The 24,797-nt window shown below is 43.8% G+C and overlaps 1 long non-coding RNA gene across 1 annotated transcript in view; it reads left to right on the top strand.

Moving 5' to 3' along the window:
- LOC132207319 (uncharacterized) overlaps positions 1–24,797 on the top strand; it is a 155,871-nt gene that overhangs the window by 115,394 nt on the left and 15,680 nt on the right. The window contains exon 3 of the long non-coding RNA XR_009443432.1: positions 17,232–17,332. This is a non-coding gene — a long non-coding RNA (uncharacterized LOC132207319). The remainder of the gene's footprint in view (positions 1–17,231; positions 17,333–24,797) is intronic.

The raw sequence follows: 24,797 nt of genomic DNA, 5'->3' as shown, positions 1-24,797 counted from the left end.
CTCTGTAATTACTAATTAGCACTGCCTCATTACACACAAAAACACCTTAAATAGTCTCTTCCCCAATTGGTTCCTGGAAACGTTTTTGAGTGCATTGCATGAGTTTGTCACAGAACATTTCGGCCCTCATGCAGTTGCTGACCTTCTGAACGGGAAATGCAACTTTTGCTCCTCTCCCACCTTCTCCCTGTAACACTTCCATTTCAGATCATCCTCCAATTCCCTTGTTCAGAGCCCTGATTGAACCTACCACCACCACAGTCTTCGAGCATTGCATTCCGGACCCCAACCACTTGATGTATGAGAAAGTTTTTATATTGTTTCTTGTAACAGTCAACTTAAATCTGTGGCCTTACATTCTTAATCCTTCTGTCAATAGGAGCAAGTTTATCCTCTTTCACCTGGAGTCACAAGTAGGCCAGACTGGGTAAGGACAGCAGTTTTATTTCCCAAAAGGACACTAGCAAACTAGATGTGTTTTAGCAGTGGATTTTTGTTGAATTCAAACCTCACCACGTTTTCTTCTGTTTTCATTCACAGGATGTGGGTGTCACTAGCTAGGCTAGCATTTATTTCCCATCACTTCTTGCCCTAGAGATATGGTGGAATTTGAACACATGCCCCCATGATAACAGCTTAGGGCTCCAGATTGCTGGTCTGGGAACCTTACCACTATTCCATCGCCTTACTTACCAAACTCACCTTATTGACCACTATTCCAATGTGAGGGCTACTTCCTTTCTTTGGCGTCCTGAAATGTCCACTCTCGTGCAACTATGAGCCAAAGTCTCTCAGTGAGCACTTTCAGTGAATACTGTCAGCAATTCTGTCCACAAGAAGTAGCTTAAACCCTCTGTATTATCTATCCAGCTATTCAACCAGTTACTCAGCGCATTTAATAAGGTCAACTTAAACCTTCATTCGAGACAGAAAATTGCTGGAGAAACTCAGCAAGTTTGGCTGTATCTGCAGAGATAGAAACAGAGTTAATGTCTCAAGTTCAATATCACAGAATTACATGACTGCTACAACACTGAAGGAGACCATTCAGCCTATTATGTCTGCACCAGGTCTTTAAATGAGCAACATTAACTAGTGTCAAGCTCCTGCCTTTCCCCATATCCTCAAACACTGTTTCAATCCAAATAAACATCCTGTTGACTACCTCAGTTGAACCTACATTATTTTAAATCTCTGCCCCTCTCATTCTTGTCTCCCCTTGCATGTGGACAAAATCAGAAGTCATAGACACTAGGTTATAGCCCAACAGGTTTATTTGAGATCACAAGCTTTTGAAGCACTGCTCCTTCATTAGGTGAAGTGACTTGACCTGACGAAAGAGCTGCATTCCGAAAGCTTGTGATTTCAAATAAACCTGTTGACTGTTGTGTGACTTCTGACTTTGCCCATCTCAGTCCAACATTGGTCCCTCCACATTAGAGTTTTACGGGTGGGAATAGCTTCTTCTGACCTACTTCATCCATCCCGCTCCTGATTTTGAAAACTCCTATCAAGTTTGTTTAAGCCAACGAAGATCTTTCTCTCTGAGGAGAGCAGTCCTAACTTCTTTAATCTATCCTCAGCACTGATGTTCCTCATTCTTGGAACCATCCTCATAAATGGGCTGGCAATAGTCTCTGTCACAGCACCTCTTTGAGCAAGAGAAAGGAGTGAGGAGTCAGATGGGAATCTGCAGTGAGCAGCTCACCTTCTGACCCCCTGAAACCTGCCCACCATTTATGAGGCACAAGTCAGGAATGTAATGGAATACTCCCACTTGCCTGGATGAGAGTATCACCACCAACACTCAAGAGGCTCGACACCATCCAGGACAAAGCAGCCAGTTTGATTGGCACCACATTCACAAATTATCATGCCATCCACCAGCAACGCTCAGTAGCCAGTGTCTACCAACTAAAACCTCAACCAGATCCCCAATTAACCTTCATCTATCTCAAGGACAGTCTCAACCCGTCTCAAAGTGTGATCACGGTCATATTGCAGAGACCAAAGCAGGAAATTTGCACACAGCAAGCTCCCACAAACTACAACATGATACTCGTCAGTCATTCTAATTTGGTACATTTGATTAAGGGATAAACATTGATCCTAGGATGTTAGAGAAATGGCCCTGCTCTTTTTTGAAAAATACCATGTATTTTTATGCCACCTACAAGTTGCACTGCAAAAATTCACCAAGGCTCCTCAGATAGCACCTTTCAAATCCACGCACATGCTCATCTAGAAGGAGAAAGATAGTACACACATGGGAATGCTGCCATCTACAAGTTCCCCTCCAAGCCACCCCCCATTCTGATTTGGAAATCTATTGCTGTCATTTTAGTGTCACTGGATCAAAATCCTGGAACTCAACGCCAGTAACATCCTCTCTATCAACATCCTGGGGAATTACCATTGACCAGAAACTAAACTGGACCAGCCATATACATACAATAGCTACAAAAGCAGGTCAGAAGCTAGGAATCCTGCAGTAACTAAATCACCCGTGACTCATCATAGGTTCACCACCACCTACAAGGCAAAATTCAGAAATTTTGTTTTATTCATTTGTCGCTGGCAAGGCCAACATTTGTTGTCCATCCTTTATAGCCCTTGAACTGTCTTTCTTGGCCATTTCAAAGGGCAGTTAAGAGTCAATCGCATTGTTGCATGCCTGCAGTCATGTGTAGGCCCAAACCGGTAAAGACGGCAGATTTCCTTTTGCTAAAGGGCAATAGTGAACCAGGTGGGCTTTTACATGGAGACTGAGGACAAATGTCTTTGTGCAGAGTGGGGTGAACCTGTGGAATTTTCTGCTGCAGAAAGCTGTGGAGGTTCAGTTACTGATTAAGTTTGGGCCAGAGATAGATAGATTTCTAGAGACTAATTTCTAGAGACTAAATGCATTAACGGGCATAGGGAGAGAGAGCAGGATCATGGAGTTGAAATAGAGAATCAGTCAGCCACCAGTCATGCTGAATGGTGGATGGGTTGAATGGGCTGAATGGCCTACACTTGCTGCTCCTTTCACTTCTAAGTTCTCTGTATATGACTCGCCAAGTTTAAGGGCATTTAAATGGTCATTGGATAAACGTATGGATAATAATGGAATAGCGTAGGCTAGATGGGCTTCAGTTTAGTTTCATAGGCCAGTGCAACATCGAGGGCCGAAGGGCCTGTACTGTGCTGTAATGTTGTATGTTCTATGTTCTATGTATTTGCTATCTGAGGAGCCTTGGTGAATTTTTGCAGTGCAACTTGTAGGTGGCATAAAATATGTACTTTCATCAGATTGTGTAGTTTATCCTCGCCCACCAACAATGGCCTCTGGGAGGCAAGTGGAGATTTTGGATTCTGAGGAAGGGTTGCCGGACCCAAAATATTACCTCAGATTGTTTTTCTCACAGTCACTGCCAGACCTGCTGAGCTTTTCCAGCAACCTGTTGTTGTTCCTGATTTACAGCATCTGCAGTTTGTCGGTTTTTGTTTAAGGGGAGATTTTACTTGGCCAAGTCTGCCACTTCTCCATCGACTTGGCTCTTGCCACCTTTTCCTTCTCTCGCCTCTGGGGAGATGATCCAAAGAGTATGCTTTGATCAACTGGAACTGAAAACTGCACCACAATGCTCTTAGTATATTCCCTCATAACTGCAAAGGGACAGGGAGCATTGGTTAAGCATTGCTTTTGTTTCTCTTTAGGAGATAGCAAGAACTGCAGATGCTAGAGCCAGAGTCAATACAGTGTGGAGCTGGAGGAACACAGCAGTTCAGGCAGCATCAGAGGAGCAGGAGAGTTGATGTTTCGGGTCGGGACCCTGTAATTTTGCCTCATCATTTACCAGATTAATTTTTCATGCATGCAATGAACAGAATATGTAACAAAGACCATGGGAATACAGTTCATCCACAAAAGCCTCTTTGTGATGAGATAGCTTGCTGCTCCTTTCTTAATGAACCTATACATTCAAACCCCTTGGCATTTTTAAAAATACTTCTGTCCTTCGCACCACCTGTTGTTCCCTGTTGCCGTCACTCTCACCACCATCTCAGGCAGCACATTACAGATATTAGCAACTCACTGCATCAAAATATTCTCTTCCTCTAATCTCCCCTCTCCCCACGCCTACAGCGCCCACACCCAGCAGGTTTATTTGTGACTTTTCCTTCAGTCTATGTTCTGTCCCTTCGGTGACCAACACTCCTGTCTCGGAAATCGTCCAAAGCCCTCATGATTACGGAAACCTCCTCTTTAAGTCAAACTCTACGTGTGGATCTGGTGGCCAGGTGTCAGGCAGACATCCCAAATCTAAAAGATGTTAAACCGAGCTCTGTACCATCCTCACCAGGCTATCCACTCAAATCAGATTTTTGGATGTTAAAGAGCAGGACCAATTTCTGACACTTTGGCTCTATTCCTTATTTAGAGACAATCTAAATGTCCAGAGATCAAAAATAACCTCTCAATCAGGACCTTATCCATTTTTATAAAAACAAGGAAGCCATTATCACCAATTCAGGCATGAGATTTTCAGGAATAATGAGTCTTAATCTCTCCCCACTGTTCATCTTGTCTGTTGATCTTTTAGTATCTGTGGACCATGAGGTCCATACAATGCAGTTATGTCCCAAACTGAGAACAACTAAAGCCAAAACAGTAATTTGCATGTACTGTAAGGTATCCTGAATTATTTTAGAAAATGATTACTGTCATTTCCTAAAGGCAAGAAGAGAGCTCAAAAACTGTTTTTAGGAGCTAGGTCTTCTTGCTTGTTTTTTCAGGACTAAAACATAATTGACACCAAACACAAAATGTAGGTACACTGCACTTCTGAAAAGCTCGGATCAGCAGTAATCAGAGTAGAGCTTTCTTTAGCCTCCTCATTGTTGCATATTGTGACCTCATAGCCTACAGACACAAAAAAGATCAGCAAACAAACTGTCTCCATCAGAGGTAGCAGGAACTGCCGATGCTGGAGTCTGAGATAATAAGGTGTAGAGCTGGATGGAGACAGCAGGCCTGGCAGCAGCATCTGATGCCAAGGCAGCAGCATCTGATGCCAAGGCATCAGTTTTCCTGCTCCTCTGATCCCGAAACGTCAACTTTCCTGCTCCTCTGATGCTGCCTGGCCTGCTGCGCTCATCCAGCTCCACAAACTGTCGCCATCAGCCAGGTCTGAACTAAGGGGAGAGACTGAAACTCATTATGCCTGAGAAGTCCAGTATGCCTGGAAATGAATAATGGTCCTGAATGAGACATTATTTTAAATCTTTGGACTACCTTGCTTCAGTTTGGTAAAAAAAAAATCTGCTGTCAACATCATTACACCAAGGAGTAAATATCATCAATGACCTTTCCTGACCCATCCACATTCATGAATGCACATCAACTCCTCTGTTTCCTCAGAAGACTAAGGAAATTCAACATATCCACGAATGAATCTTACCATTTTTTATAAATGCACTATGGAAAGCATCCCATCTGGGTGCATTACAGTGTGGTACAATAAGTACTTTGCTCAAGACAACAAGAAATTACAGAGCTGTGAATGCAGCCCAGTCCATCACACAAACCAGCCTTCCTTTCATTGAGAGATAGTAAGAACCACAGATGCTGGAGTCAGACTTAAGAATGGAATCCCTACAACAGGCGCTTTGGCCCAACAAGTCCATGCTGAACCATGGAGCATCTCACCTGGACCCATCCCCCTGTAACCCACCCAATCTACACCCCCTGAACACTGTGGGCAATTTAACATGGCTATTCCACCCAACCTACACAACTATGGACTGTGGGAGGAATCTGGAGCACCCGGAGGAAACCCATGCAAGACACAGGGAGAATATACAAACTCCACACAGACAGTGACCTGAGGCTGGAATTGAACCTGGGTCCCTGGTGCTGTGAGGCAGCAGTGTTAACCACTGAGCCACCGTGCCTCCAGGCTGCCGTCTAAGAGTGTGGAGCTGGAAGAACACAGCAGGCCAGGCAGCATCAGAGGAGCAGGAAAGTTGATGTTTTGGGTTGGGACCTTTCATTGACCTCATCTACACTTCCTGTTGCCTCAGGAAAGCAGCCAACATAATCAAAAACCCTTCCCATCCCAGTTATGCTCCCTTTCATCTTATTCCATCCAGTACAGGATACCAAAGTTTGAAAATGCATATCAACAGATCTAAGAGCAGCGTCTTCCTCGCTGTTAACAGACTTAAGAATGGACTTGTCATACACCAAGGTGGCTCGGTGGCTCAGTGGTTAGCATTGCTGCCTCACAGAGCCAGGGACCGGGGATCAATTCCAGCCTCAGGTGACTGCCTGTGTGGAACATAGAACATAACAGCAGAACAGGCCCTTCGGCCCTCAATGTTGCGCCGACCTGTGAACTAATCTAAGCCCCTCCCCCTACACTATCCCATCATTATCCATATGCTTATCCAAGGACTGTTTAGATGCCCCTACATGGAGTTTGCACATTCTCCTTGTGTCTGCTTGGGTTACCTCCAGGTGCTCTGGTTTTCTCCCACAGTCTAAAGATGTGCAGGTTAGATTGATTGGCTGTGCTAAATTGCCCATTGTGCCTGGAGGGTTAGGTGGGTTAGACATGGGGAATTGCAGGGGTAGGTCTGGGTGGGATGCTCTTCAGAGGGTGGTATGGACTTGTTAGGCTGAATGGCTTGGTTCCGCACTGTAGGGATTCTATGATCAGAGTTGATCGTTCTCTGTAGCCGTAACACTATATTATGTGTCTTGTTCTGTTACCCTGATGTACTTTTGTAAGGTATGATTTGTCTGGTTAGCAAACAAAACAATACTTTTCACTGTATCTTAGTACATGTGAAATAGTAAATCAAATCATTACCTGCAAGACACTGTACAGAAAACTACACTCCAGGCTGAGCAAAGCTTGCCTCAAGCCTCGTTTGTTTAATTCATTCATGGGATGACGGTGTTGCCGGCAAGGCCAATATTTATCACCCAATCCTTAATTGCCCAGAGGTTGCTGTAGATCTGGAGTCACACAGAGGCCAGACCAGGTAAGGATGGCAGTTTCCTTCCCTAAAGAATGTCAATGAATTAAATTGATTTTTCCCCAACAATTGATTCACTGTCATTGTTAGACTCTTAATTCCAGATATTTATTGAATTGAAATTCTATCACCTGCTATGGTGGGATTCAAACCAAGGTCCCTATGTCCTGGTTCTCTGGATTAACAGACCAACAGTATTACCACTAGGCCATTGCTTCCTTCAACCTGTTTGCAACCTTTGAAACCTTATATCTGTGGGCAAAGTGGATGCAAACCCCATGTGCCTGCCATCGTTAGACATACACGAGCCCTTCTCCCTTTAAAGTTACCCTCAGGATACTCCAGGGCCCTCCGCCTCCTTGCTGCCTGTTCCCACATCCATTCCCTAGCCCCATGGCATTTGATTGGAAGATGAAGTCTTTTAGTTTCAACAGCAAGAAGGTCTCATTCAACATCTCACCTGATTTTCCAAATTTCTCACCACACCCCTCATCGTTCGGGATGTGGCAAAATTCTGCCTCTGGGATTAAAACCTGACTGAACAGTGACTATCGCCATGACACCCCCATCTGGTTTGCTGATGTCACTTTGGGAAAGGAAATCTGCCACCCTTACCCGGTCTGGGCCTACATATGATTCCAGACCCACAGCAATGTAGCTCACACTTAATCACCTTCTGAAATGGCCCAGAGAGCCAATCAATTCAAGGGGCAACCAGGGATTGGTAACAAATGCCATGCTCAAGTCCGATGCAAGAAAATGATAAAGTTGCCTGAAAGTCCCTTCTCAGGGCAATTAGGATTGGGCAATAAATGCTCGGCCTAGCCCGTAATGCCCTGTGAATAAGTAAAAGGGATACATACCCTCATGTCTGGTGCAATGATAATAGTTTGAATACATCTCCTAAAAATACCCTGGCACGCAAGCAACAACCTGGTACACATTCTCTTTTATCTCCAAGCACATTTTTTGTAAAATTTTACAATGGAAACAGACCTGCCTCTTACTTTAATATCACAACTTCACCAAAGGGCTCTGCATCTGCTGTGAACTATGTCTCCGTCATATGTAGTTGTATCGGAAATGTTCAAACCTGACGGTCATGCACAATAGGATTCACTGACAGAAAGGACCTGAAGCTTGGCGACAAGAATGCAGTTATTTCAGATATTTGACGGGAAATGGCTACAAGGTCCATTACAATTCTGATGTGGAATTGGAAGCACAAGCACATATTTTGGGTGTGGGTGTGGAAGCTAGCTGGCAAAGGCGTCAGGGGAACACACATAAACTTTGGAAAAGTATGTACGTTGGGTGTCCATGATATTAGCAGCAAATCGCAGAATCACGGAAGTGCTACAGAGCAACGAAGACCATTCAGCCCATCATGCCTGCACGGGCTCTTCAAATGCACATCAATGTCCAGTGCCAACCTTCTGCTTTTTTCCCCATATCCCTACATATGATTTGTGTCTACATAACTATGCAATTACCCTCTTGAATGCCTCAGCTGAACCGACTTCCACTACATTCTCAGGCAGTGCATTTCACACTCGAACTACATGTTTGTGAAAAAGTTTCTTCTCACATCACGCTTGCTTCTCATGCTTCAACACTTTTTAAACCTATTCCCTCTCATGCTTGCTCCTTTTATGAATGGGAACAGCTTCTCCCTATCCACTTTATCCAGCCGGCTCAACAATTAGACCCCCAACAGAGCAGTCCTCCCTCATTACAGAACCTCCGACAGTGCGGCACTCCCTCAGTACTGAATCTCTAGCAGTGTGGTGTTCCCTCACTACAGAACCTCCAACAGTGCAGCACTCCCTCAGCACTGACCCTCCGACAGTGCAGCACTCCCTCAGCACTGACCTTCCGACAGTGTGGCAGTCCCTCAGCACTGACCCTTGGACAGTGTGGCGCTCCGTCAGCACTGACCCTCCGACAGTGCGGAGTTCTGTAACACTGACCCTCGGACAGTGCAGCACTCTCTCAGCACTGACCCTAGGACAGTGCAGTGCACCCTCAGCACTGACCCTCCGACAGTGCAGCGCACCCCCAGTCCTGACCTTCTGACAGTGCGGCACTCCCTCAGCACTGACCCTCTGACCGCGCAGCCCTCCCTCAGCACTGACCCTCTGACAGCGCAGCCGTCCCTCAGCACTGACCCACTGACAGTGCGGCAACCCCTCAGCACTGACCCTCAGACAGTGTGGTGCATTGTCAGCAGTGGCCCTACTCAGGCTCCTCAGATTAATAAAATATATTTCCTGCAGCATTTGGAGATAGCAAGAACTACAGATGCTGGAATCAGAGTCAATGCAGTGTGGAGCTGGAGGAACTCAGCAGGTCAGGCAGCATTAGAGGAGCAAGGAAGTTGATGTTTCGAGTTGGGATCCTTCATCAGGATCCTGATCCGAAATGTCAACTTTCCTGCTCCTCTGGTGCAGCCTGAATGGCTGTGTTCCTCCAGCTCCACACTGTATTGACATGTAAAACTCACACGTTCTTGCCCAGCTGATAGTTTGTTGGTTTTCCACATTCACACGTCACATTTTATCTCTCGGCGGCGTCTCAGTACAGCTTGCAAGTGGCTCCTGCCTGGACACGTTCCTAAGGCAGCAGGGGAGATAACAACAGTTTCAGCAGCAGTGACGGTATCTGCGACGGTAGCATTAAGAACCAACAGCAGAGCGAGATAAGCAGAGGACTCATCAAAGGCTGTTGAATTTTTAACTTATCCCTTTATTTTCCTAGTTGAAACTACAAAAATCTTTAATATAAACTATTATCTATTTATTTATGTTTCTACTATGCTATGAAGTAATGCTTAACTCTTATTTTTCTCTTCTTTTTCTCTTATTATTTGTGCCTAAGCTTGTTTTGTACCTAGGTACCTTGGGACCTAAGAAGGCACCATGTGCGGCAACATTATACACTTTTCACTGTACTCCTGCACTTCTGTACTTGAGTACACATGGCAATGAAATTTAAGATCTGAAATCTAAAGTCACAGTAGGCTCATCTGGAAGATTAAGATGCATGGAATCCATGGTGACTTGGCTGCATTGATTCAGAATTGGCTTGACAATAGAAGGCAGAGGGTAGTGGTGGGTGTTATTCTGGCTGGATTTCTGTGACCACTGGTGTTTTGTATGGATCCATACTGGGACCTCTGCTGTTTCTGAATATATATAAATGACTCGGATGAAAATGTAGGCAGGTGGGTTAGTAAATTAGCAGACGATGCAAAGATCAGCAGTGTTGTGGGTAGAGTAGGGGGTTGTCAAAGATACAGTGGGATATAGATCTGTTGCAGATACGCGCAGAGAAATGGCAGATGCAGTTTAATCAGTTAAGTGTGAGGTGCTACATTTTGGGAGATCAAATGTTAAGGAAAAGCTACATAGTTATACAGGACCTTGAACAGCATTGATGTACAAGAGAGATCTTGGAGTTCAAGTCCATAGCTCCCTGAAAGTGGCCTCGCAAGTAGACAGGGTGGTGAAGAACGTGCGGCATGCTTGCCTTTATTGGTCGGGGAATTGAGCACAAGAGCCAGCATGCAATGGTGCACCTTTCTAAGACCTTGATTAGGTCACACTTAGAGTTTTGCGTTCAATTCTCGTCGCCACATTGAAGAAAAGATGTGGAGGCTTTGGAGAGGGTGCAAAAGAGTTTGCCAGGATGTTGCCTGAAATTGGAGGATATGAGGTATAAAGGGAGGCTAGAAAATCTTGGGTTGTTTCCTCTGGAGTGGTGGAAGCTGAGGGGAGACTTGATAAAAGTTTATAAAATTATAGATGCAGAAATAGGGTTGACAGTCAGAATCTTTTTCCAGAGTTGAAATGTCTAAAACTATGGAGCAAGCATTTAAGCTGAGAGGTGAAAAGTTCAAAACAGACGTGAGAGGCAAAGTTCTGTTTTCACAGAGAGTGGTGGGCTTCTGGAATGTGCTGCTAGGGGAAGTGGTGTAAGAAGACACAATAGGGGCAATTAAGAGACTTTCAGGTAAGCACATGAATAAGCAATGTATAGATGGATATGGACCAAGGGCAAGCAACAGGATTAGTTTAATTTGGCATCACATTCAGCACAACAGGGCCTGTTCCTGTGCTGTACTGTTCAATGTTCTATGTTTTAAAGCTGCATACAGTACTTTAGTTGTGGTCTCCTGACTTCATCCTGACTTCTGGATTTCAAACCTCTGACAACAAAGGCCAATTTGCCTTCCTCATTGCTTGCTGCAGCTGCTTGTCTGCTTCCATTGACATGATGTGCAAGAAGAACCAGATCCCTTTGTACAACCACACTTCTAATATATCACTGTTTTAATATTATTGGTCTTTCTGATTTTCATACTGAAATGTATAACTTCACATTTATCCATGTTGTACTGTATCTGCCACGTGTTTCGCTACTCATTTATCTTGTCTAAATCAGCTTGAACCCTCCTTTCATCGTTTGTGGAGTGAGGGATAAGGAAATGATTAGGGGAGCATGACCAAATAGCCACACAATCGTGTCCCAATGGGCAGCAACACATGCAACCAGTTCCTAGGCACCTGAAGGGTTAAATAAGGTTGTGTACAGCTCAGCATTTCAGTGACTGTGCTGTGGATAATTAGGCAGGCAGAAGGTCAGAGGGGATAGATCCCTCACTGATCAGTAGCAGCTAGGACCCTGAGTGAGTCATATATTGCAGTGTCAGGATGCTGAAATGGAAAGGAATTAACTCCATAATGAATGACAAGCTATCTTTTATTGATGAGGTTCTAATGCTATATTAAATTATGAACTCAGTATGTCATCTGCTGTAAAATCAGAAGATGCACAATCAGGTATACACACCAATGAGATAGAATCAATTAGCCATTAATGACCTCTCTCCTCATTTATTTATTCCTTTATCCAGTCAAAGATATGCCCAATGGGATGAAGACATTAGTGGAAATTTATGGCTCATCCCTAAGTGCCCTTGAGCTGAGTGGCTCTCTCACCCATTTCAGATTCAGCATAGGTCCAGATTCACATGTAGGCCCAAACTGTTTAAGGATGACAGATCTCCTTCGCTCATTAGTAAACCAGATGGGTTTTTATGAAATCGATGGAAGTTTAGGGAATGGGGTGAATAAAATGTTTTGAAGCATTTAATCAGCCACAATTACAGAGTCATAGAAAGGGAGGTTGTAAATCTTGGGTTGTTTCCTCTGGAGTGGTGGAAGCTGAGGGGAGACTTTTTTCAGAGTTGAAATGTCTAAAACTACATGCAGCATGGAACCAGGCCATTCGGCCCAAACTGGTCCATGCTGACCATGGTACACACTCGGCTAGTTCCAATAGCCCACATTTGGTGCATATCCCTCTAAACTGTTCCCAACAATGTACCTATCACAACTTTCTTTTAACGTTTTGCTATTGTATCCACCTTAACCTCTTTCTCTGGCGGCCCATTCCATGTGTGCACTAACTTTTGCGTGAAGAAGTTGCCCCTCAGGTCCTTCTTAAATCTTTGCCCCCTCACCTTAAACCTATGCCCTCTGGGCCTAAAAGTCTGGCAACATCCTAGTTAATCTGGCTCCTGGTTAATCTTCTTTGCACATTTTCCAGTTTAACTATGTCTTTCCTATAACAGGGGGACAAAATGGTTCAAAATACTCATACACCAGCCTCACCAATGACTTCTGCAACTGTCACATAATGTCCCAACTCCTATATTGAATGCCTTAACTGATGATGGTCAGTGTGCTAAATGCCATCTTTACCACCCTATCTACCTGTGACGACACTTTCAACAAACTATACACTTGTACTCCTGGGTCCTTCTGTTCCACAACACTCCGCAGCGCCTTACCATTAACTGTATAAATCCTATCTTGGTTTGACTTTCCAAAGTGCAACACCTCACACATATCTGTATTGCATTGCATTTGCCTATTCTCAGTCCCATGAAACCTAACCTTCATGACTAGCCTGCCATGCAGGACCTTGTCAAAGGCTTGACTAAAGTCCAAATAGATAATATCCATTGCCCTACCCTCATCCATTCTCTTGGTTACCTCTTCAAAAAAACTCTGAAAGATCTGTCAGACATAATTTCCCATGCACAAACCAATGCTGACTATCCCCAATTAGACCGTGACTATCCAAATGCTGTTGATCCTGTCCCTCAGCATCCTGTCCAATAGCTTGCCTACCACTGATGTCAGGTTCATTGGCCTGTAGTTCTCTGACTTGCTTTTGCTACCTTTCTTAAACAATCGAACAACATTAGCCACCCTTCAGGCTTCTGGAACTTCACCAGTGACTAAAGTTGAAGCCAATATCTCTGCAAGGGCCTCTGCAATTTCTTCCCTGGCCTCCCACAATATCTGAGGATGGACTTGAGCAGGCCTTTGGGATTTATCCACATTAATGCGCTTTAAGACTGCAAACGCCTCCTCTCTGGTAATATGTATGTGGTCCAAAACATCCTCACTTGTTTCCCTTATTTCGTAGGCATCCACGATTCTCTCCTCAGTAAACAATGAGGAGAACTATTCACTAAAAATCCCCCTGTCTCCTATGGTTCTACAAATAGATGATCATGCTGATCTTTAAGGGGACCTATTCTCACCCTAGATACCCTTTTACTTTTAATATAGCTATAGAACCTCTTGGGATTATCTTTAACCTTATCTGCCAAATCCATCTCATATCCTCTTTTTGCACTTCTGATTTCCCTTTGAAGTGTGCTGCTATAATTTTTATAGTTGTTTCAGGATTCATTTGATCTTGACAGCTTAAAGCTGATGTATGCTTTTTTCTTCTTCCTGACCTGAACCTCAATATCCCTTGTCAGGCAGGGATGGCTATACCTGCCAGCATTTCCCTTCACCCTCACAGCGACATATTCTTCACTGAATCCTTGATATCACACTTTTAAAAGTCTCCCATTTGCCCGTCGTCCAACACACCCACCCAGTCAGCCCCAAAATTAGCCCTGCTCCAGTTCTGTTTTATTCATTCACAGGATGAGGCCATTGCTGGCCAGGCAGCATTTATTGTCCATCCCTAATTGCCCAGAGGGCAGTTAAGAGTCAACCAAGTTGCTGTGGGTCTGGAGTCACAGATCAGCCTGACCAGGTAAGGATGGCAGCTTCCTTTCCTGAAGGACATTAGTGAACCAGATGCTGTTTTCTTAACAATCAGCAGTTGTTTCATGGTCATGATTAGATTGTTATTTCCAGACATTTATTGAATTCAAATTCCACCATCTGTTGTGGCAGGATTCAAACCCAGGTCCCAGAATGTTATCTGGGTTTCTGGATTAACAGTGCAGCAATAATACCATTAGGCCATTGCCTCCCATTTAGCACCTTAACCTGTCCTAACTTTTTCCGTAACCAAGAGAGTTATGGTCACTGGATCCAAGTTGCTCTCCACTGACACTTCAGTCACTTGCCTGACCTTGTTTCCTAACAGGACGTCCAATGTTGCACTCTCCTGTGTAAGGACCTTTATATATTGATTTAGGAAACTTTTTTGGACACTTTTGACAAATTCCATTCCATCCAGGCCTTTTACACTCTGCTTGGCTCAGTCAACACAGAGGAAATTAGAATCTCCAACCAATGCTGCTGTATTATTCCAACAGATATCAGCAATCTCTCTACACACCTGCTCCTCTCATTACCTGCTGGCTATTTGGGGGGGTCTATAATACAGTCCAACAGAGTAACAATCCCCTTCTTGCTTCTAAGTTCTAAGCATATGTCCATATATGATGACACCTTAAGAATATCCTCTCGAAGCACTGCTGTAATGTGGTCCCTTATCAAAAGAGCAACAGTCCCTCCTCACTTACTTGTTCTGTCACACCTTTAGCTTCTGTATCCTGGAACACTGAGCTTCCAGTCCTGCCCCTCTCTCAGCCCTGTTTCTGTTATGACTATAATTTCACAGACCACAGACCCAATCCGTGCTCTGAGCTCATCTACCTTACTAGCCAGGCCTTATGCATTGAAATAAATGCACTTTAAATCAGAAACCTTTTCCCTCTCCTTTCTAAGCCCCTGGCTACCCTGAATAGTAAACTTGCTCTTGATGGCTAATGTCTTTTCCCCTGACTACTTGATGGCCCCTCTCTTATTCAGAGTGCCACGCCCACTGACAAACTCGTTTAAACCCTCCCAGGTGACATTAGCAAATCTCCCCGTGAGGATATTGGACACCCTCCAGTTCAAGTGCAACGCATCCCTCTTGTGTAGATCACCTTTACGCCAGAGGGTTCCCAATGAACCAAGAACTAAAAACTCTGCACTCTACACCAGCTCCTCAGCCACACATTCATCTGGGCTATCTTTCTATCCACACTGGCACGTGGCACTGGGAGTAATCCGGAGATCACTTCCCTTGGGGTCCAGCTTTTTAACTTCTTACCTAACTCCCTGTACTCATTTCGCAGGACCCCATCCAGATGTCTATCTATGTCATTTGTACCAATGTGTACAATGCCCCCTGGCTGTTCACCCTCCCCCTTCAGAATGTTTGGCAACCGCTCAGAGACATCTTTGACCCTGGCACCCGGGACACAGCACACCATCCTGGTGTCTCTTCTGCGGCCACAGAATCTCCTGTCTGTCCCCCTCACAACTGAGTCTCCTATCAGTATCGCTGTCTCTGAATGCACTCTTTCCCTCTGAGCCTCAGAACAGGTCACAGTGCCACTGACCTGACAGCTGCTGCTAGCCGTGGAAAGGTCACCAGGGGAACCCTGTACTTGCTGCCTTCTCCTGTTACCTCTTCTGGTGGTCACCCAGTTATCTGCAGCCTGCCTTAGGAGTAACCACTTCATTATAGCTCTAATCTATGAAGTTCTCTGCAAACTGAATTATCCTGAGTACATTCAGCTCCAGCTCCCGTTTCCTAGCATGGTCTGTCAGGAGATGCAGCTGGTGCACTTCTCGCAGGTGTAGCCACCAGGGAAACTGGAAGTCTCCCTGATCTTCCACATCCTGCAAGAGGAGCATGCTACTGCCCTACATGCTATTCTTACTGCTTTTGGTTTAGACAGAAAGAAAGTCGAGTTTAAGATCCCATACACTGCCCTATGCTATACACCTGCTCAGTATTCTCACACTGAAACCATTCAAACAAAGGCCTCAGCACTTCCACTCCAACACTGGCCCACTCTCTTAATGGCTGCTCCCTCGTACACCTTTACCTTGCCAGTCATCATCCTCACAGTGCCCTTTGTTTGGTCACAGGAGAAGGGATGGTGGGAAACATCAATGTAGTGTTTTGGGTTTAACCATACCCTGACACCAGGTTCTGTCTGACCTGCGGCACAGTCATGATGACTGTGGCAATGTCTTCCCAGAATTCTGCTGTGATGACTTTCAGCTACTCTCTGAATCACCTTCTGATATATTGAATGGCAGGGCAGGTTTGATAGGTTGAATGGCCTATTGCATTCCTCTGTTCTCTAGGGCAATTGGAAAAGGGCAATAAACAGTGGCTTTGCCAGTGATAACCATATTCCCTAGAAAGAACATAATAGAATAGAGACTTCTTTTCACAGTTAAAAAAATTAAACACATCTAATGCTTTCATCAGGACAAAAGGAGCTGTTAATGCAAGCTTTTAATCTGCAGTCAGCACACTGGTGTGTGAGAATGTTTCAACTGTCATGATTCACCGACACAGGAATTAGCCTCCCTCTGCTCTTTATTGATCAGATCTGGCATAGCTGGCAACCCATGACCCTCTGCAGACAGACAGCAACACCAAGATCCATTCAAAGACAGGATCTATCAATTCCAATGATGATGCCCCACATCACCGCCTTGTCCCAGCTGTCAGCACATTTCTGCAATCAGTTTCAAATCTAGATTTTTAATGATCCATTGATAATTTGGCTTTCATTTGCTGCAACAGATTGAGGAGTGGTGAGCAGGTTACCTTCTATGTCCCATTTGTCTGCCAGGCACAACAAATAAAACGTGTATTATTATGCATATCGGATACCTTTGAACCATAACCCTAACCCTATCTTTGATTTGGTCATTAACCAGAGTTTTTTTGAAACGAGTTACTTAAGGGGAATTACATTTTTCTGAGTAAGTTTCCTGAATGAAAGCTTTTTGTTTATTTAGTGTAAATTTGTGTTTTTTGAGAGCTTTGTCTTATACATACTGAATTATGCATTTCTTTATTTGTTACAGAATAAGGGTAATTGGCCTAGGACCTGAGGAACTCCTGCAGAGACATCCTGGAGCTGAGATGACTGATCTCCAACAACCATGACCATCTTCCTGTGTGCCAGGTATGACTCCAAACAGTGGAGTTTGATCTCATTGATTCCAATGACTCCAGTTTTGCTCAGGCATCTTGGTCCCACAGTCATGTTTGTAAATACTTTAGAAGGATAGTCATATATATTTGCATCATTTAAGTTTCTCAGGGTTGTGTCTCAGGTCTAACCATCTTTAGTTGCTTCATCAATGATTTTCCCTCCATCATAAGGTGAGAAGTGAGGATGTTCGCTGATGATTGCACAATGTTCAGCACCATTCACAGCTTGTCAGATACTGAGGCAGCCCATGTTCAAATGCAACAAGATCTGGACAATATCCAGGCTTCAGTGACAAGTGGCAATTAACATGCACCCACACAAATGCAAGGCAATGACCATCTCCAACAAAAGACCCTTTTGTTCTGAAGAAGGATCATTGGACCCAAAATATTAACTTTGCTTTCTTTCCACAGATGTTGCCAGACCAGCTGAGCTTTTCCAGCAAATTTTGATTTTGTTTCCAACAAAATAATCATAGAATTCCTATAGTATGTAAGCAAGCTCTTTGGCCCATACTGACCCCCCAAAGAACATCCCACCCAGACAAAACCCCTATCATATCCCTGCATTTTCCATGGCTAATTCACGTAAGCCAGCACATCCCTGGACACCATGTGCAATTTAGCATGGCTAGTCCACCTAACATTCACATCTTTGGACTGTGGGAAGAAACAGGAGCCCCCTGGTCACAGGGAGTATGTGCAAACAGTTGCCCAAGGGTGGGATTGAACCCAGGTCCCCGTTGCTATGAGGCAGCAGTGCTAACCACTGAGCCACATGCCACCCTCAAGAATCAAAGAGAGGAGAGCAAATCTAATTAGTGCTTTTTGACATTTAATAGTGTTACCCCATCTTTGAATCCTCCACGATCAACATCCTAGGGACTACCATTGACTGGAAATTGAACTGGACCAACCATATTGGTGCTGTGGCTGCCAGAGCAGGTCAGAGACTAGCAATCCTACAGAAAGTAACTCACCCACTGACTCCCCAAAATGCGCCCATCATCTACAAGGCCCAAGTCACAAGTTTGCATGGATGAGCACAGCTCCAACAACACTGGAGAAACTTGACACCATCCAGGACAAAGCAGGCCACTTAATTGACATCATATCCAAACATTCACTCACTCTATCACCGACATTCAGTAGCAGCAATGTGCACAAAATGCACTGTAGAAATCCACCAAAGCTCCTTAGTCAGCACCTTCCAAACCCACAACTATTACCACCTAGAAGGACAAGGACAGCAAACATGTGGGAACATCACCCCATGCAAGTTCCCCTCCAAGCCATTTACCATTGTTATTTGGAAATGTAATGCTGTTACTTCACTGTTGTTGGGTCAAAATCCTGGAACTTCATTCCAAACAATGCTATATAGCTACCTATAGTACATGGACTCCAGTAGTTCAAGAAGGCATCTCACCACCACCTTCTCAAGGGGCAACTAACGATGTGCAGTAAATCCTGGCCAGGCAGCAATGTTCACATCCCACAAGTGAATAAAAAATAACACTCACACACATAAATTCCAGGTGCGGGAAACAAAATAAAAATACCACAGATTGTTACCTTAAAAGTACTTTGATCGAGTGGCAGTTCATATCAGAAAATGAATTATTCACTGATTGTCCCAAAGGTTGATCTCCTGACAGTCTCTTTCTACGTAAGCTGTTGGCACTGGGACATCTTCCTGGTATCAGGAATGACTGGTTGAATTGTTTTTAGCTGGAGGCAGGAGGGTTGAGATAGAATTTTCCCTTCAAGTATTGCAGTGACAAAGTCTTCCGTTTGTTTCGAGCTTATAGTTTTTGATGATGGGGATTTCGAAGAAAGGGTGAGAGAATGCAAAGGCTATCACTACCAGCAAGACATCTCTCTAACTGTCTGTATACAACTTATTTAGCTTCATTGCAATCCCAAAATGAGTCATACAGCCCCCTTCTGAAAGTGTCTTAGACTCAGTGCTCATTGCAAACGCAAAATGTTTCCCCAGAACAGCCAACTACCTTCACAAAAAGTGTTTCTAAATGTCCCTCCAGTCACATTCTAAGTTGATACTTCAGCTAATATGTCTTCAGTTTAAGAGACATTTAGACAGACACATGAACAAGCAGGACAAAGAGGAAAATGGACCATATGAAGGCAAATGGAATTAGTTTAGAATGACCTCATAGCTGGCATAGGCATGGTGGGCTGAAGAGCCTGTTCTTGTGCTGTACTGTTCTATGTTATATATGTTTTAATCCTCCACGGCTTCTGATGGATGTGAAACAGATCGAGTTGCATAGCCTGAAATAGAACAACATGAGCCAATTAATTCTTGGCATTTCAATTTTAAATTAATCACGTTGGTACTCTCCAGAAATGTAAGGCCAGAGGATATAAATCTATTTGAATGAGGTGTGAATATATAAGTGATGTTGAGTAAGGATTTCTTATTCATGACAAATTTCAGCTAATTCTCATCTATTTGTTGGCACTCGATAACATCCTCTGAGAATGCAATGTCAGAGTCTCCCCTGTACACTTCGCTTGACCATCACCCTGGAATCGTTTACTGCCTCTGACTTGTCACACTACCTGAGCACAAATCACGCTATGTCCCCAGCTCCTGACTGAAAGGAAAAGAAGGCCTCAGCTTTTAGGCCTTGTCACAAGTTCCTTTCTCTAGGTCTTGGCCATTCTCTTGGTCGGTGTGTTTTTGCATTTGGAACCTCAGTGATTATCTGACCTAGAGTCGATCTTCAGGGTTGTCTTCTTCATCACCAAGGCTTCCATTTTCAGTTCTGAGGAAGGGTCACCGGACCAGAAACGTTAACACTGTTTTCTCCTCCACAGATGCTGCCAGACCTGCTGAGCTTTTCCAGCAACTTCTGTTTTTGTTTCTTATTTACAGCATCCACAGTTCTTTCAGTTTCCATTTTCAGTTGCCTTCCAGCATGGCCCTGCTTCAAATGTTTTCCAACTGGAACCCTTACCCTGCTAGAGGGATCTGTGCTTACCAAGGATCAAGGCCATAGATGACTATGCCAATGCCTGATCCCTTTGGCCAACGCAAAGTAGTTTTGAAAGAGTGCCCCCCTCACCCCCACCCACCACCCTGGTCTCCTGGTTCCAACTTAATTGCTAGAAGTTTTCCCTAACTGGCCCTTCAGAAAGCAAGCCACCATCTTGGCATTGTAGGACACCTGCAGTTCTGTAAGGGAGAGAGTCCTAGGATTTTGACCTAGCAACACTGAAGGTTAGATGATTTGTTATTAGTGGCACTGTCAGTGGGCTGGTGATTCAGTGGCTAATATTCTGCTCTCACACGTTTGAATCTCACCATGGTCACTGGTGGAATTTAAATCTTATTAATAAATCTGGAATTGAAAGCTAGTCTCAGTGATGATGACCATGACAACTATCAGTGATTGTCATAAAGCTACTCCCCACAACCCCCAGTTCCCCTTTAGAGAAAGAAATCTGCCGTCCTTATCCAGTCTGGGCCAACATGTGATTCAAGAGCTGCAGCGATGTGGTCAAGTCTGAGATGGCTCTCGTAAGCCACTCAATCCGAGGGAAATTAGGGGTGGGCAACAATGGTGATTTGAGAGAATTTTTCAGAAAAGGAGCTTTTCACAGGTACGAGGGAGTGAGCCGTTGGACAGTGTGAACTGGATCACTCTTTGATATAAAGTACATGTACAATTGGTAAAATTGTCTGTTTTGCAACAAGTCTGTAATTCTGCTGTGAGGGATCTCAGTACAGTCAGTTTTAATTGAGTCGTTGATTGCCAAATTATAAAACACTCATTAAAGCCAAGGGCCTTCTCACAGCTAAAAGCTTTCTGGTTCTTATTAATTCTGATAATATAAGAGAGGTTGTACATCACTGATTTAGTGTGATAGGGATGCCTCGAGTCAATTAGATCATTCAAACAGCACAGTATGCAGTCATAGAGGGTAAGGCAGCTGTGAAGACAGAAGCTAATTTAAACCCATACTGAACCTTGCTTTGAGCACTCTCTGCATTACTGATCTCCATATAAACTCAGAATAGACTGACTGGAATAGTCAGAGAATTGACAGGAACAAACACAAACTCACAGAAGTGGCCTTTCAACCCACTGTGTTACTGTCAGCTCGCGAAAGACCAAAGGCATTTTCATGGGAGCGTAGAAAATAAGAGCAGGAGTAGGCTATTCAGGCCTTCCACCTTGCACTGCCTTTCAATCATCTAACACTTTACCCTGTTCCTGCTTTCACCCCCATAGCCTTTAGCCGTAAGAACTACACCTAACTCTTTCTTCAAAACATTCAATGTTGTGACCTCAAATGTTTACTGTGACAGAAAATTCCTCAGGCTCACCACTCTGTGGATGAAGACATTTCTCCTCATCTCAGTCCTAAATGACCCACCCAAAATCCTTAGTCTGTGACTTCTACTTGTGAACTCCCCAGTCATCAGGAACACCATTCCTGCATTTACAATGTCCGTTCCTGTTAGAATTCCATAGGTTCTATGAACATTCCCTCTAATTTTCTAAACTGTAGTAATTATAGCATCATAATTTCATACTGTCACACAGAATAGAAGCGAGTCCTTTAGCCCACCACATTTCTACTGACCAACAAACACCAAATGACACTCATTTCCTTGCACTTGCTTCATAACTTACTATGCCCTGCATTTTAAGTGCTTGTTAGATATTGTGAGATTACCTGCCTCCACTACCCTCTCAGGCAGTGCATGCCATTTATTTACCACTCTCTAGGTGAAAAAATATTTTCTCAGATCTCCTCTAAACCACTTACTCCTCACCTTAAACTTAGTCTTTGATCGGTCTGCCATGAGGAAAAGATTCTCAAAATCTACTCTTGTCCATTGCCTGTCATAATTTTGACGTGGAGGTGCCTGTGTTGGACTAGGGTGAACAAGGACAAAATCTTACTAAACCAGTTCATAGTCCAACAGGTTTATGTGAAGACACAAGCTTTCGGAGTTTTGTTCCTTCTTCAGCTGTCACTGAGAGAGGTGACATGCGACCCTCTGGTCTTTTGTTTATAATTTCTGTGTCTGATGCTTGTGTTTTCAAATAAACCAGTTGGACTATAACCTGGTGTTGTGTGATTTTTGATCTCATAATTTTGCATACCTCAATCAGAACTCCCCTGTGAGCCTTCTCTGCTCCAAGGAAAACAAACCCAACCTATCCAGTTTCTCCTCACAGCTGATATTTTTCATCACAGGAAACATCTTTGTGAATCTCCTCTGCACCCTCTCCAGTGCAAACACTTCTCTCTGACAGTATGGAGATCAGAACTGCACACAGTATCCCATCCCTGGCTGAAACAATGTTTTCTAAAGTTGTAACAAGATTTCCTTGCTCCTATATTCTATGCCCCAGATACTGAAGTCAAGTATCCCCTATGCCTTCTTTACTACTTTACTGACGCGGGCTGATACTTTCAGGGATCTTTGGACTGGTACACCGAGGTCCTTTTGTTCCTCAGTACTCCCTAGTGACTTACTATTCATTGTGTGTGGCCCTCCCTTATTAGACCTCCCAAAATGCATCACCTTGAACTTCAACCTTGCTCATTCACATCCGAGTTGTTATTGTAACTAACAAATAGCAAGAGTCCCAGCGCTAAATGCTGTGGTACAGAGGCTTCCAATCACAAAACAACCCTCCACCACCTCTCTTTCCTCCTATTATAGAACATAGAACTGTACAGCATAGGAATGGGCTCTTCAGCCCATGATTTTGTCCCAAACATGTAAAAAAACCTCCCCCTTACATCTCCTTTGAACTTTCCTCCTCTTGTATTCAATGCACATCTTTTTGCTTTAGACTCTTCAACTCTGAGGAAAAAATCCTGATTGTCAACACTATTTATGCATCTCAGAATTTTATAGAACTCCGCTGCTGCAGAAAAAAATAACCCAAGGTTTTCTAGCCTCTTGTTATAACTCATGGCCTCTAACCTAGGCAGTATCCTGGTAAACCACTTCTGAACCCTCTCCAAAACCTCCTCATCCTTCCTGTAATGTGGCAACCGGAATTGAACACAACACTTAAGTGTGGCCTATCAAAGTCTTATAAAACTGTGACTTGACACCCTGATTCTTGTACTTAATTCCCCGATAAATAAAGTGCCATACATTCTCTTTACCACCCTATCTACTTGCATAATCACTTTCAGAGAGCTATGGACTTGAACCCCAAAATCCCTCTGTGCATCAATGCTGTTCAGGGTCGTGCCATTAACCGTTTACGTTTCATTAACATTTGATTTCCCAAAGTGTAGTACCTCACACTTACCCCGATGAAACTACATTTGCAATTTCTCTGCCCATATCTGCAATTGATCTATATCCCACTGTATCTATTGACAAAGTTCTATACTATCCACAACTCACTGATCTTTCACTCATCAGATCACTCATCTGAAAACTTACTAACCCACCTACTTACATTTTCACCCAAGCCATTTATATATATATCTCAAACAGCAGAGGACCAAATATGGATCCCTGAGGTACATCACTAGTCATGGACCTCCAGCCAGAAAATCACCTTTCTACCACTACTACCCTCTCCCTTCTATGGACAAGCCAATTCTGAATCCATGTGACTAAGTAATTGTCAATCCTATGCATCTTAATCTTCTGGATGAGCCTACCATGAGGGACTGTGTCAAAAGTTTTACTAAAATCCATGCAGACAACGCCTACTGCTCTACTCTCATTGATCGTCTTTGTCACCTCCTCAAAAAATTCAATCAAGCTAGTAAGACATGACCTGCTCCACACAAAACTTTGCTGACTGTCCCTAACTATGTGCATTTCCAAATGCGTGTAAATCCTACCCCTGAAAATTCTCTCCTCTAGCTTCTCAACCACTGATGTGAAGCTCACTCGTGTACACTTTCCTGGAAAGCCAATTTTGGATCCAGTTTGCTAACTTGACTTGGATCCCATGGGGTCTTAACTTTTAGACCAGCTTTCCATGTCAGACCTTGTCAAAGGCCTTACTGAAGTCCATGTAAGCCATATTAACTGCACCATCCTCACAAATATATTTTGTCACCTTTTCAAAGAACTCAATTAAATTAGATAGGATCTCCCGCTAACAATTCCATGCTGGCTATCCCTGATCAAGGTCTGCTTTTCTGAGTTTTACATAATCCTGTCCGTCAGAATTCTTTCCAATAATTTCCCTACCACTGACATCAGACTAATTGGTTTGTAGTTCCCTGGCCTATCCTTACTACCTTTCTTGCACAAAGAAACTTACTTAGTTATCCTCCAGTCATCTGGCACTTCACTTCCAGTCCACGCTGAAGCTGGGAGTTCCAGTCCACACTGAAGCTGGGAGTTCCAGTCCACACTGAAGCAAAATACTAAATATCTCCTAAATAAAGAATCAAAAGAAGTGCAGATG

The sequence above is a fragment of the Stegostoma tigrinum genome, chromosome 45 (assembly GCF_030684315.1).
Source record: "Stegostoma tigrinum isolate sSteTig4 chromosome 45, sSteTig4.hap1, whole genome shotgun sequence".
In the NCBI taxonomy this organism is placed as follows: Eukaryota; Metazoa; Chordata; class Chondrichthyes; order Orectolobiformes; family Stegostomatidae; genus Stegostoma; species Stegostoma tigrinum.
This window is presented reverse-complemented; position numbering and strand designations above follow the sequence as displayed.